We start from the raw sequence: 15,760 nt of genomic DNA, 5'->3' as shown, positions 1-15,760 counted from the left end.
CTCAGAGGGCTTCCATAGCCTTGGAAACTCATTACTGGAGCATAGGGAGATTACTGATGCCATAGACAGGAGTGTCAATTGGTAAAGTCAACAACAGGAGTCACTGTGCACTTACTCCTCATGTAGGATCTCTGTCCTTAATGTGCTGTACATTGAGATTTAATGCTATAACGAGTACTCAAACAATATATTTCACTTTGTGTTTCTATGGGGGTTCAAACTGTTGAAATCCTTACTTAATGCATACTAAACTGATCCTCTGTAAAAAAAAAAAAAGAAATTATCAATTCCCAACTTGACTCTCACTGGGATTAAACATGACAATAGGTCTGCTCTGATTTCATCATCATTTAAAAAAAATCATCTATTATTTTTCACTTTATGTTTCTGTGTGGGAGCAAACTGTTGAAATCCATACTTAATGTATACTAAGCTGATCTGTATATTAAGATAATCAAAAATGAATCTTGATGTGAATGGAAGGGGAGAGGGAGTGGGAAAGGGGAGGGTTGTGGTTGGGAGGGACGGTATGGGGGGGGAAGCCATTGTAATCCATAAGTCGTACTTTGGAAAATTATATGCATTAAATAAAAGTTTAAAAAAAAAGAACAATTTAGAATAGTAAAGGCTTGGGCAGTGGGAATAGGGTACTGGAACAGGCAAAACTCAAGTGTGAAGTGTGGTGCCATAGAATTGAATAAATGAAGTTATTCCAATTCAATCCATGAAAAAAAAAAAAGAAAAAAATCCAAATTGAACATATGTCTTTTGAGAAGTTTAGAAATTAAATGCCTTTTTAAGCACTGAAAGAAGTCATTATTCAAGAAAAAAACATGAATCATAAAAAAGGTAACATTTGTGGCATTCTGAGTTGTCCTACCTCATCCTCCAGTTTCTAGTCCTGTATGTAGCATGATTTGAGAAGTTTCAACATGTTTCCAGTTATCTAAAAGCCCACACTCACACGTACAACTATTTAAATAGAACTATGCACATAGCCAGGAAAGACACTGAGAGTGAAAGGCAGACACACACACAGAGATTTCCCGTTTGTTGGGTCATTCGCTAAATGACCTCTACAGCTTGTTCTGGCTGAAGTCAAAGCTGGGAGCTGGGAACTGAACCCAGGTCTCCCATGTTACTGCAAGAGACCCAATCTATGGAGTCATTACCAACTGCATCCCAGCATCTCCCTGATCAGGAAGCTTAAATGGGAACAAAGCCAGGATTCAAACTCAAATGCTGATTCAAACGGTGATACATGATGTACCTAGCAAGTATGATCTGTGCCCAAATCAAAACATCAAGACCAAAATGACTTTTAATATTTAATTTATTTGAAAGGCAGATATGTTCACATATATGTATGTATATGTGTATTCATGCATATGTATGTATGTGATATATATACATACATATATACACACATACACATATATATATATAAATATGAGAGAGAGAAAGAGAGACACAGAGAGAGAGAGAGAGAGAGAGAGAGACCACCTACTGATTCAATAGTCTTCAAAAGGTAGCCAGGGCTTGGACAGGCCAAAACTGGAGCTAAGTGCTACATCTGTATCTACATGTGGATGCCAGGGACTGAACTATTTGGGCCATAACCTACTGTCTCTCAGGGTTTATATTTCATGAATCCTGATTGAGGACTTGGAACCAATACTCAAGCACAGTAACTCCAATAAGGGATGCTGGCATCTCAATCAGTGTGTTAACTGCTATGCCAAATGCCCATACCCAAACTTAACTTTCAAAGACTTTTTAAAAATTCTGTGGTTTTAGCAGTTGTGATTGACTAGGTAAAATAAAATTTCCACAAATTAAAAACTATGATTTAACCTTTTCATAATTTTCATTGATATAAAATTTTCTAAATGTTCTATAATTATACTTGAATCATTAATTACTTGAATACTTAATTACTGGATTTTCACAGTACCTTCATTTGAATCGTTTATAGGGTGCATCCAGAAGTGTTGGATGGTGAAATTTTTTTTGATCCCCCTCTGTGAGCAGGTTGAAAATCTAAAAAAATCCATTAATGATGTTCCTGAGAAATGAATTTATAACAGAGAGAGCTGTTGACATCTTGCTGGCAGGGGAGCAGCATATTTTGTGTTTTATAAACCTTACTTTTTCTTAATGATCTTTTGTTTTATTTGGAGTTTTCTGGCCTCCAAGTGAACTTTACATATCAATGCATGCAATTCTTTATTGACATTTTTTACATTTTAAAACTAAATATGAAAAACCATGCATATTGCATCTCTCACTTAATAGTACAACAAATTATTTGCACATTCAAAAAAATTAACAAAAAGGCTGAAATCAAGTTGAATAACCTATGTGTTCTAAATTTTTCACATTCCATACCTGAATAAAGAAATACTTGTTCAAAAAAAAAAAGAAATACTTGTTCAAGGTGGCATGTACCAATGCCATCTCACTAGTCCCAGTGATCAATTTATGTTCACAATTGATCATAATGATAGGACTAAGAGTCAAAGGGATCACATAAACAAGAATAGTGTCTGCAAATACTAGCTGATAGAATCAAAAAGGGAGAGAATGATCCAACATGGGAAGTGAGATACACAGCAGACCCATAGAATGGCAGATGTCCTAAACAGCACTCTGGCCTCAGAATCAGCCCTTAAGGCACTCAGATATGGCTGAAGAGCCCATGAGAGTATTTTAGGCATGGAAAGCCAAGACACTCTGGGGGAAAAAAAACCTAAATGAAAGATCTCCACGAGTGAGATCCCAGTGCAAAGAACAGGTCATCAAAGAAGGAGGTACCTTTCTCTGAAGGGAGGAGAGAACTTCCACTTTGACATGGCCTTGTCTAAATATGATCAGAGTCAGTGAACTCAGGGGGCTTCCATAGCCTTGGCGACTCATGACAAGAGCCTAGGGTGATTACTGATGCCATAAACAAGAGTGTGAATTTGTTAAGTCAACAACAGGAGTCACTGTGCACTTACTCCTCATGTAGGATCTTTGTCCTTAGTGTGCTGTACATTGAGATTTAATGCTATAACTGGTACTCAAACAGTATTTTTCACTTTATGTTTCTGTGTGGGAGCAAACAGTTGAAATCTTTACTTAATGTACGCTAAACTGATCTTCTGTATATAAAGAGAAACGAAAATGAATCTTGATGTGAATGGAAGAGGAGAGGGAGTGGGAAAGGGGAGGGTTGCAGGTGGAAGGGCCGTTATGGGGGGGAAGCCATTGTAATCCATAAGCTGTACTTTGGAAATTTATATTCATTAAATAAAAGTTAAAAAAAGAAATACTTGTTCAGTGTTATATATTGCTGTTGTCTAATAAGTCAGATTGTCAGAGATGCTTCAGTAAATTATCTTGATTTTAAAATTATATCTTAATACACTTCAAAAGATGATTTGGTCAACATTAAACATTGTACATTACTCAATATTGTCCCAAATGCTTAAATAAGAATAAATCTTGAAGATTTAGACTGAATATTTTAACCTCAAAATTATATTACTATGTATACACATATGAAGGCTGCATATTAAATTATTTAAGTAACTTAAATATATTTAGCAAGCATTCAGCAAACACTCTTTCAAAGGCTTATTTAGACATCAATGTCTAGACATAGTACTATGCCTAAGAAACTTGAAAATCCAAGAAAAGTCATTCTGCTCTTCGGTTAAACCACAGATTCAGTCATTATCATTACCTTCATTTAGTAAAAAGAAGTGAGCAGAATGAAAAATAGGTCTTGTTCCAGTTTCAAGTAAATTATTGGAATTCTGTAACTGCCTGCCACCTAGTCTACTGTCACAGTTTTGGGTATGAGGCTGGGTGCTGTCATCATCCCATGACTTTCAATGCTGTCATCTTCAGCCTTCATGTCTTGAGAGGAACCTTCATTGTGCTAGCTGCTGTCATTAGCTGTAGCTAAGTTATTCAGTTCTGAGTGTGTCTCTGGCAAATGCTGATCATATCTTTGAATCCCTGAATCATATTCATTCTCCATTAGAGAACTCAGTTCTCCAAACCCATTAATGAGCTGCCTTAAAATTGACCTCAGAGCAAATGATGAAGGTTCAACAAGTTCTTTCTCAGAAATCCTATGAGGAGGAACAGTTATGGTACTAACATAGGTTCAAATCCTTGACCTCTCTAAATGAGAAATAGTTTGATGAAAACCTCACTATTCCTTTCAATAATAACTGTATTTTCTGTTAGCCCTACTCTCAATAATTTATTCTTAGTTTAAAGTTTTGATATTATTGTTTTCTGCCTTATGATCAGAGCCACCCCGTCAGATATTGGCTCCAGGTAGACTGATGTCCGTTGAGCTCTCAAAACACCTGTTGGGATAGATTGTGTGGGCCTTGCATTTATGTAGAAGGGACAATGTTGAGAGGCAGCTGAGCAGGTGCCCGAGAGGTGAGTGCTGGTTCTTGGGGGCTTGGGATCCGATCCCTTGTGGAGCTGTGTGAATCTGGGAAGATACTGCCATTCCTCTGGCTGCAGTGTTCTGTAATATCATGTTCCAATTCTTTTAGGGCCTACTTATATTCATTACATTATGACTGTAAAAGGTCTAAATTCAGATAAACCTATGAAGAGGACTGGTACAGTTGAAAGGCTCTCCAAGTGTTAATTACGCTGGAGGAGGAATAAGCTGCATGAATCCAGAGAGGGTGCATAGATGGCTCCAGGGCAGGGAGGATGGGATTTCCTTTCCAACCCATATTTTGGTGTGATGATTTAGAGCTCATGAGGAACACCTGTCATTAACTCCTGTGATTCTCTAATCAGCCCAAGGGGCTGGTCCCAGGAACCTGATTCCAGAGCTCCCCTCATTCTTTTTCAGACCTTCTAAGCCATATTTTGTGACACGACAAGTTTGTACCCTGTAGGGCGATGACTAAGACAAGGTCAGATCACACACAACAAACTGCTCTTATGTCTAATGTTTCCTCTCTGACCCCAAATACAATTTTTTTTTCCAAAATAAGTCTTCTGGGTGTATGTAGCAACACAGAAGAATGTAGGGTCTTCGTCTTTCATTTCCTTTGTGATACCATTGCCTCTCAGTTACAGTTTTGATGATTAGATGACCACATTGAACAACCAGTGTCTTCAGGTCTACAAGAATGGTTCAAACTCCAGCACATTCCAAGCCAACTGCCACATGGCAGATCTTAAAACAATAAACTTCCCTGCAACTCTAGAATGCTGGATAAGCAGTTAATGTGAATTAACTGTGAATTGGACATCCACACGGATGCTGTGATGGGTTAATGAGTTGTCTGCAATCCACACTGCCCTGTGAAGTCTGGACTAAGGTCAGGAGGAGAATGGACATGAGCTGTATTGGCACTCGGTATTCACTTTCTCACTTCATTTTTTTAAAAAAAGATTCATTTATTTATTTGAAAGACAGAGTTACAGAGAGGCAGAGGCAGAGGCAGAGAGAGAGAGGGAGAGAAGGGGAGAGAGAGAGAGAGAGAGAGAGAGAGAGAGAGAGAATCTTCCATCAGCTGGTTCACTCCTCAAATGGCCGCAACAGCCAGAGCTGTGGCAATCCTAAGCCAGGAGCTTCTTCCGGGTATCCTACGTGGCTGCAGGGGCTCAAGGACTTGGGCCATCTTCTACTGCGTTCCCAGGCCACACCAGAGAGATATATCAGAAGTGGAGCAGCTGGGTCTTGTTCTAACCAGCGCCCGTATGGTATGCTGGCACTGCAGGCAGCAGCTTTATACATTAAGCCATAATGCCAGCCCCTTCTCAGTTCATTTCTTTCTCAGTAATCTTCAGGGTCTTCTCTACAGAGTCTCCATCCACCCCTGATGCCTGCTGTGGCAGAGGCCATGGTCCTCTAGGGGCACCCTGACCCTATTCCTTCTGTTGCTGAATGATCACTATACTAGAAGTGTCCCCTTCTCACATCACTCCCAGTCCTGATTTCAATAGGCAAGGATGATTTCTGCATAAACCCTATGGAAATTTCATCCTGCAGTCACCTTTCAGTCTTTTCTGAAAAGTCTTTCATTCTAGATTGGTAATGTCTGATTTCAGATGTTGACTTCTACATTGTGAAGAGTTTCTCTCTCATCCATTCCTGCTGTGGTGGAATCAAAATTCTGCATATCTGATGAAAGTAGCAGGGATGTGTTTGGTCTGCGTATATTCTGGGAATATGTGTATAACTTTGTTACCACTTCTGTTTTCACGACTGATAGAAACTGGGAGAGAACACCAGTTTCTGATATTTGCATAGTGGAATAACTCATTTTTTTGTAGATGCAAATTTTACATATTTTAAGATACACATCTTGGTGGCTTATTCTAAATATATAGATGTGTATTTCCAAAATCCAGAACAATATAAATATGTCTGAAAGATCATGGCAGCCTTTTTGTTCTGACTTCCCCATCACTAGCCCCTAATGTATCCTCATTCTAACTATGATCGTGATAGCTTACATTTTTCAACATCATATGAATTAAAACATACAGGATAAAATCTGTCATGTCAAGTTGAATATTGTCTCTATACTGATTAGAATTCATCTGTGTTGCTTTGTTAAGCCCAAGTATGTTACTTTGAATTGTTCTGACAATGTTCAACATTTGAAATGTATAGCACAAAATTTATTCCATCCCCTCTTTTCAGACCCTGTTTTCCATGGCAATTGCTGAGAACGATGGTGCAATGCCTGACTCTGTAAAGGCCTTCAGTAGACAGAAATGTTCCTGTGTCATGCATATCTTTTGGAGACAGTTTGCTGGGCCATAGGTACAGACAACTGTAATAGACAGTTTACCATTGACCAAAGAGGCTGAAAGAATGTTCAAAGAAAGTATGTGACAGTGTCAGTTCCTCTACATTATCACCAATTCTTCATATCCAATATTTATTCTAGTGGGTCAGGTGAGATGTTACAATTTTAATTGCTTGTTGCTAATAAAGAGATATATTCAATGTATTTTCTTTTACTTGGACTGCTGAACTTATGGGTATTTCTATAGTTTATGGTACACCAAACTGGGGGCATTGCAGATTATCTCTTTCAATGACACAACATCCTTATTGAGCCCCTACTTTCTTTCATAGAGGTCCAAAATTCCTGAATTTTGCAGTGACATTGCATACACTGTACATAAAATTGCCTTAGAAAGTCATGCATTTAGTGATCAATTTCAGTTCACAACTGATCACACTGATAGGTCTAAGAGTCAAAGGGATCACACAAACAAGACTAGTGTCTGCTAATACTAGCTGATAGAATCAAAAAGGGAGAGAACGATCCATCATAGGGAAGCGAGATACACAGCAGACTCAAAGAATGGCGGATGTCCTAAACAGCACTCTGGCCTCAGAATCAGCCCTTAAGGCATTCGGATATGGCTGAAGAGCCCATGAGAGTATTTTAGGCATGGAAAGCCAAGACACCCTGGAAAAAAAAAAGAAGACCAAAATGGAAGATCTCTGCTAGTGAGACCCCAGTGGAAAGAACGGGGCCATCAAAGAACGAGGTACCTTTCTTTGAAGGGAGGAGAGAACTTCCACTTTGACTATGACCCTGTCGGAGTAAGATCAAAGTCAGCGAACTCAAAAGGCTTCCATAGCCTTGGCAACTCATGACTAGAGCCTAGGGAGATTTCTGATGCCAGAAACAAGAGTGTCAAATTTTTAAGTCAACAACAGGAGTCACTGTGTACTTACTTCTCATGTGGGATCTGTCCTTAGTGTGTTATCCAATGTGAAGTAATGCTATAACTAGTACTGAAACAGTATTTTACACTTTGTGTTTCTGTGTGGGTGCAAACTGATGAAATCTTTACTTAATATATACTATATCGATCTTCTGTATATAAAGAGAATTGAAAATGAATCTTGATGTGAATGGAATGGGAGAGGGAGTGGGAGATGGGAGGGGTGTGAGTGGGAGGGAAATTATGGCGGGGAAGCCATTGTAATCCATTAACTGTACCTTGAAAATTTATATTTACTAAATAATAAATAAAAATAAAAAAAGAAAATCATGCATTTATTTGGAGTATAAGAATTTCCAAATGTTTTAATAGCTTAGACACCATTAAAAACCTATTGTATGAAATTTTGAATGTAATTTAAACAATGCAATATTGTTCCTAAATTGAAAAGTAGTCGTAACAGTCTGTTGAAAGCAGTCAGTAACCCTACGTTATAATCAACTACTAAAAGTTTGTAAATAATGAAATCAATGCTATATGTAAATTTGTTGAATATGGTGACTCTTGTGCTGGGACTTGCCTATCAATGCTGAGATGGCCATGAAAGAGGAAGGTGCTGTGTGAGCTCTGACGCTCTACAGCCCAGTTTTAAATTTTTTATTATTATAGAAAGAATACATTTCATGAATTTCATGGATACAAGTCTAAGTAGTTCACCATACTTCACACCTTCCCTCAATCCCCCTCTTCCCTTTCTTTCTTTTATTCAGTTAATTTTTGCAATAATATAATTTCTGTTTACTTTGTGTTCATGGGCTTAATAAATGCTCAGTGAGCATAAAGTAGAAAGACCATTAATTCACTGGAATACGAAAAAGGGCTACAAACAACATTCAAATCAATGTTTCATTCTTATACATTTTTGTATTCTATATTAACTATCATGCATCACAGAAGTTATTATACTTATATATATATTTAACTTTTATTTAATGAATATAAATTTCCAAAGTACAGCTTATGGATTACAATGGATCCCCCCCCATAACTTCTCTCCCACCCGCAACCCTCACCTTTCCATCTCCCTCCCCACTTCCATTCACATCAAGATTCATTTTCACTTCTCTTTATATATGGAAGATCAGTTTAGCATATATTAAGTAAGGATTTTAACAGTTTGCTCCCACACAGAAACATAAAGTGAAAAATACTGTTTGAGTACTAGTTATAGCATTAAATCACAATGTACAGCACATTAAGGACAGAGATCCTACATGAGGAGTAAGTGCCCAGTGACTCCTGTTGTTGACTTAACAAATTCACACTCTTGTTTATGGCATCAGTAATCCCCCTAGGCTCTTGTCATGAGTCGCCAAGGCTATGGAAGCCCCCTGAGTACACCAACTCTGTTCATATTTAGATAAGGTCGTAGTCAAAGTGGAAGTTCTCTCCTCCCTTCAGAGAAAGGTACCTCCTTTTTGATGACCTGTTCTTTTCAATGGGATCTCGCAGAGATCTTTCATGTAGGGTTTTTTTTCCAGAGTGTCTTGGCTTTCCATGCCTGAAATACTCTAATGGGCATTTCAGCCAGATCCGCGTGCCATAAGGGCTGATTCTGAGGCCAGAGTGCTGTTTAGGACATTTGCCATTCTATGGGTCTGCTGTGTATCTTGCTTCCCATGTTGGATCATTCTCTCCCTTTTTTATCCTATCAGCTAGTATTTGCAGACAGTAGTCTTGCTTATGTGATCCCTTTGGCTCTTAGTTCTATCATTATGATCAATTGTGAACAGAAATTGATCACTGGGACTAGTGAGATGGCATTGGTACATGCCACCTCGATGGGATTGAATTGGAATCCCCTGGTATGTTTCTAACTCTGCTGTTTGAGGTAAGTCAGCTTGAGCATGTCCCGAATTGCACATCTCTTACCTCTCTTACTCTCACTCTTATATTTAACAGTCATCACTTTCAGTTAAGTTTCAACACTTGAGAATAACTGTGTATTGATTATAGTATTCAACCAAAAGTATTAAGTAGAACAAATAAACAAAAAAATACTAAGAGGGATAATGTATTAAGTTGTTCATTAACAGTCAGGGCTATGCTGATCAAGTAACCGTTTCTCATAGTGTTCATTTCACTTTAACAGGTTTCCTTTTTGGTGCTCGGTTAGTTGTCACCGGTCAGGGAGAACATATGGTATTTGTCCCTTTGGGACTGCCATATTTCACTGAGTATAATGCTTTCCAAATTCCTAACAGGGATCACTTTTCAGTTAAAATTTAAACACCTAAGAATAATTTTGTATTAATTACAGAGTTCAACAAATAGTACTAGAAAAAAATACTAAAATGGATAAAGTATTACATTGTACATCAACAGTCAGCACAAGAGCTGATCAGGTCACATTTCTCACAGTACCAATTTCCCTTCAACAAGTTTCCCTTTTGGTGCTCAGTTAGTTGAGCAGAACAGAGAGAACATATGATATTTGTCCCTTTGCGACTGGCTTAATTCACTCAGCATGATGTTTTCCAAATTCCTCCATCTTGTTGCAAATGACTGGGTTTTGTTGTTTTTGACTGCTGTATAGTATTCTATAGAGTACATGTCCCATAATTTCTTTATTCAGTCTACTGTTGATGGGCATTTGGGTTGGTTCCAGGTCTTAGCTATTGTGAATTGAGCTGCAATAAACATTAATGTGCAGACTGCATTTTTGTTTGCCAATTTAATTTCCTCTGGGTAAATTCCAAGGAGTGGGATGGCTGGGTTGAATGGTAGGGTTATATTCAGGTTTCTGAGGAATCTCCAGACTGACTTCCATAGTAGCTTCACCAGTTTGCATTCCCACCAACAGTGGGTTAGTGTCCCTTTTTCCCCACATCCTCTCCAGCATCTATTGTTGGTAGATTTCTGAATGTGAGCCATTCTAACTGGGGTGAGGTGGAACCTCATTGTGGTTTTGATTTGCATTTCCCTAATTGCTAATGATCTTGAACATTTTTCATGTGTCTGTTGGCCATTTGGATTTCTTCTTTTGAAAAATGTCTATTGAGGTCCTTGGCCCATCTCTTAAGAGGGTTGTTTGTTTGATGTGGTGGAGTTTCTTGATCTCTTTGTAGATTCTGGTTATCAACCCTTTATCTGTTGCGTAGTTTGCAAATATTTTTTCCAATTTGTCGTTTGCCTCTTGACTTTCCTGACTGTTTATTTTTAAGTACAGAAACGTCTCAATTTGATGCAATCACAAATGTTAATTTTGTCTTTGACTGCCTGTGCTTTGGGGTATCTTCCAAGAAGTCACTGCCGGTACCTATATCTTGCAGGGATTTTCCAATGCTCTCTAATAATTTGATGGTGTCAGGTCGTAGATTTAAGTCTTTAATCCATGTTGAGTGGATTTTTGTGTAAGGTGTAAGGTAGGGGTCTTGCTTCATGATTCTGCACGTGGAAATCCAGTTTTCCCAGCACCATTTATTGAATAGACTGTCCTTACTCCAGGAATTGGTTTGGTGTCCTTGATCAAATATGAATTGGCTATAGGTGTTTGGATTGATTTCTGGTGTTTCAATTCTGTTCCATTGGTCTATCCATCTTTTTCTGTACCAGTACCATGCTGTTTTGATTACAACTGCCCTGTAGTATGTCCTGAAATCTGGTATTGTGATGCCTCCGGCTTTGTTTTTGTTGTGCAAGATAGCTTTAACTATTCGAGGTCTCCTGTGTCTCCATATGAATTTCAGCACCATTTTTTCCAGATCTGAGAAGAAGGTCTTCAGTATCTTGATTGGGATTGCATTGAATTTATAAATTGCTTTTGGGAGAATGGACATTTTGATGATATTGATTCTTCCAATCCATGAGCATGGAAGATTTTTCAATTTCTTGGTATCCTCTTCTATTTCTTTCTTTAAGGTTTTGTAATTTTCATCGTAGAGATCTTGAACGTCCTTGGTTAAGTTTATTCCAAGGTATTTGATTGTTTTTGTAGCTATTGTGAATGGGATTGATCTTAGAAGTTCTTCCTCAGCCATGGCATTGTCTGTGTATACAAAGGCTGTTGATTTTTGTGCATTGATTTTATACCCTGCTACTTTGCCAAACTCTTCTATGAGTTCCAATAGTCTCTTAGTAGAGATCTTTGGGTCCCCTAAATACAGAATCATGTCATCTGCAAAGAGGGATAGTTTGACTTTTCCTTCCCAATTTGTATCCCTTTAATTTCTTTTTCTTGCCTAATAGCTCTGGCTAGAACTTCCAGAACTATATTGAATAGCAGTGGTGAGAGTGGGCATCCCTGTCTGGTACCAGATCTCAGTGGAAATGCTTCCAACTTTTCCCCATTAAATATGATGTTGGCCGTGGGTTTTTCATAGATTGCTTTGATTGTATTGAGGAATGTTCCTTCCAAACCCAGTTTGCTTAGAGTTTTCATCATGAACGGGTGTTGTATTTTATCAAATGCTTTCTCGGCATCTATTGAGATAATCATGTGTTTTTTTTCTGCAGTCTGTTAATGTGGTGAATCACATTGTTTGATTTGCGAATGTTGAAGTATCCCTGCCTACCAGGAAAAATCCCACTTGGTCTGGGTGGATGATCTCTGATGTGTTGTTGCATTCTATTGGCGAGAATTTTATTGAGGATTTTTGCATCTGTGTTCATCAGGGAAATTGGTCTGTAATTCTCTTTCAATGCTGCATCTTTTTCTGGCTTAGGAATTAAGGTGATGCTGGCTTCATAGAAAGAATTTGGGAGGACTCCCTCTTTTTTGATTGCTCTGAATAGTTTGAGAAGAATTGGAGTCAGTTCTTCTTTAAATGTCTGGTAGAATTCAGCAGTGAATCCATCTGGTCCTGGGCTATTCTTTGTTGGGAGGGCCTTTATTACTGTTTCAATTTCTGTCTCAGTTATGGGTCTGTTTAGGTTTTCTATGTCTTCCTGGTTCAATTTAGGTAGGTTGCATGTGTCCAGGAATCTATCCATTTCTGATAGATTTTCCTGTTTGCTGGCATACAGGTCCTTGTAGTAATTTCTGATGATTCTTTTTATTTCTGTGGTGTCTGTTGTTACGTTTCCTTTTTCATCTCTGATTTTATTGATTTGGGTCTTTTCTCTTCTTTTTTTTAGTTAGTTGGGCCAATGGGGTGTCAATTTTTTTATTTTTTCAAAAAACCAACTCCTCGTTTGGCTGATTTTTTGTAATGTTCTTTTTTTTTTTTTTTGAATCAATCCTGTTGATTTCTTCTCTGATTTTAATTATTTCTCTTCTCCTACTAGATTTGGGTCTGGTTTGCTGTAGGTTTTCTAGATCCTTGAGGTGAATTGAAAGCTCATTTATTTGGTGCCTTTCTAATTTCTTGATGTAGGCACCTATTGATATAAACTTTCCTCTTAACACTGCTTTTGCTTTTGTTTTGAATTTGCTGAGACTTGCTTTATGGCCTAGTATGTGGTCAATCCTAGAGAAGGTTCCATGTACTGCTGAGAAGAATGTAAAATCTTTAGCTGTAGGATTGAAAGTTCTGTAGATACCTGTTAGATCCATTTGTGCTATAGTGTCGTTTAAGTCTACTGTATCCTTGTTGATCTTCTGTCCTATTGATCTGTCTATATCTGAGGGTGGGATATTGAAGTCCCCCAGTACTATTGTATTGGGGTCTAAGTCTCCCTTTAAGTACCTTACTAAATCATTTAGATAAACTGGTGCCCTGTAGTTAGGTGCATATACATTGATAATTGTTATATCTTCCTGTTGAATTTTCCCTTAATCATTATATAGTGTCCCTCTTTGTCTCTCTTAACAGTTTTTGTGGTAAAGTTTATGTTGTCTGATATTAAGATGGCTATGCCTGCTCTTTTTTCATTTCTGTTGGCATGGTATATCGTTTCCCAGCCTTTCACTTGCAGTCTGTATGGATCTTTGTTCGAAAGATGTGTTTGTTGCAAGCAGAAAAGAGATGGGTTTTGTTCCTTACCCCAATCAGTAAATGTGTGTCTTTTAACTGGACAGTTCAGGCCATTAACGTTCAATGTGACTAATGATAAGTGGTAACTTTGCCCTGCCATTTGCCAAAGATAAGTTCTAATATATGCTTTGAATTCCCTGTGATCTTTTGCTGCGAGATTTCCTTCCTTTACCTTCTTTCATATTGATGACCGTGTTTCTGTGTTTCTGTGTGTAACACATCTTTAAGCACCTTTTGCAGGGCTGGAGGAGTGGCGACAAATTCTTTCATTTTCTCTTTGTTGTGAAAGGTCTTTATTTCACCTTCATTCACAAATGATAGCTTTGCAGGATCTAATATTCCATGGCTGGCATTTTTTGTCTCTTAGTACCTGGGCTATATCTCGCCATTCCCTCCTAGCTTGTAGGGTTTCTGATGAGAAGTCAGCTGTGAGTCTGATTGGAGATCCTCTGAGAGTAATGTGACGTTTCTCTCTTGCACATTTTAGGATCTTTTCTTTCTGTTTCACTGTGGAGAGTTTAATTACAACGTGTTGTGGTGAGGATCTCTTTTGGTCGTGTTTATTAGGGGTTCTGTGAGCCTCCTGTACTAGGATTTCTCTGTCCTTCTCCAAATCTGGGAAATGTTCTGCTAATATCTCACTAAAAAGGCCTTCTAATCCTTTCTCCCTCTCCATGCCTTCAGGAACTCCTAGAACCCGAATGTTGGGTTTTTTAATAGTATCCTGCAGATTCCTGACAATATGTTTTAGATTTCTAATTTCCTCTACTTTTCTTTGGTCTGACTGTATCCTTTCCTGTTCTCTCTCTTCTAAGTCTGATATTCTCTCTTCTGCTTCAGCCATTCTGTTTTTAAGGCTCTCTATTGTGTTTTTCATTTGATCTATTGAATTCTTCACTTCATTATGATTTGTCATCACTATCACAGTTTCCTGTTGTACTAGTTGTTTCATTTCATTTTGATTCCTCCTTAATATTCCATTTTCACGCGAGAGATTTTCTATCTTGTCCAGTAAGGATTTCTGGTGTTCGAGAATTTGTTTTTGATAACTTCTTAATGTTCTTATCAATTTTTTGAGATCTGCTTCTTGCATTTCTTCTATCTCATCATCTTCATAATCTTGAATTGGGGTGTCTTTTTCATTTGGGGGCTCATAGTGACTTCCTTGTTCTTATTACCTCGGTTTTTGTGTTTGTTATTTGGCATATTGGAGATATTTGGTTTCTTCACTGTGGTGCTTTTTCTTGTTATACTATGACTCTAGATTAAGTGGACTGTCTGTTTTTGATGGAGCTTTAGAGGCTTGAGATGGGTGTGGCCTGAGAGCTCTGTTTGGTGTGCCAAAGGTGACACTCCAAGGCTAGGCGTGGTAGATCTCTCTCTCTCTCTTTCTTTCTTTTTTTGATTCAAAAGGGAAGTAATTCCGCACAGCTGAACGAAGTTGGAGGTAGTTAGCAGGCAAATGATATACCCACAGGAGCCAGAGATCGGAAGCTCTTTCCCAAGGACCACACAGGGAATCTGTTCGGCCCTCAGAGTGGGCTCAGATTCTCCTTCAGTCTCCCACTGGGTTGCCAAAGTTACGGAATTGTAGCATCTCTTGAGAGTGCTCATGTGAATTCCGTGAGTTCTCTCCCCCACCGTCTCTTTTTTCACAGTCTCAGTTCAGTAGCACCACAAATTTACTAGGTCCTAATCTCCTGTTAATTCGCCCCACCCAGAGTCAGGTTGTTCTGCTAGGCTCAGGGCCGGTGCAGACCTGAGGTCGCTCTGCTTATGACGTATGTCCAAGATGGTGCCTGCTCTTTGTCTTGCTCGCCTTTGAGAGGTGAGCGGAGAGAGAGAAACCCGTGTCCATACCAGTCACCTTTTTTTTCTTCTCTCTCTCTCTCTCCCTTCTAGTTAGCCTGGTGTTTTCCTCCCCGGGGTCGTTCCCTCTAGTCTCCTCTTTCTGCTTGCCTGCCGGTGTCTGGGGCTATTGAGGTTTGGCTCACCTTGCGTTCCAGCGCTGGTGTGTTGAGTCTGCCACTGGTGTCCCGAACTGTGGGCTCCCACGCTCTCCA

General features: G+C 38.7%; 1 long non-coding RNA gene across 7 annotated transcripts in view; it reads right to left on the bottom strand.

The window, feature by feature from the left end:
* The window catches only part of LOC103352428 (uncharacterized), a 69,677-nt gene that overhangs the window by 36,875 nt on the left and 17,042 nt on the right, over positions 1–15,760 (bottom strand). For 6 of the 7 annotated variants that reach the window (XR_011389445.1, XR_011389446.1, XR_011389444.1 and 3 more), the window contains exon 4: positions 1,955–2,065. The exons of the other annotated variant lie outside the window; for it this stretch is intronic. This is a non-coding gene — a long non-coding RNA (uncharacterized lncRNA). The remainder of the gene's footprint in view (positions 1–1,954; positions 2,066–15,760) is intronic. 7 annotated transcript variants of the gene reach the window in all.

This window comes from Oryctolagus cuniculus, chromosome 6, assembly GCF_964237555.1.
Source record: "Oryctolagus cuniculus chromosome 6, mOryCun1.1, whole genome shotgun sequence".
NCBI lineage: Eukaryota > Metazoa > Chordata > Mammalia > Lagomorpha > Leporidae > Oryctolagus > Oryctolagus cuniculus.
Note: the sequence above shows the minus strand (reverse complement) of the source record. Positions and strands in the feature narration are given on the sequence as shown.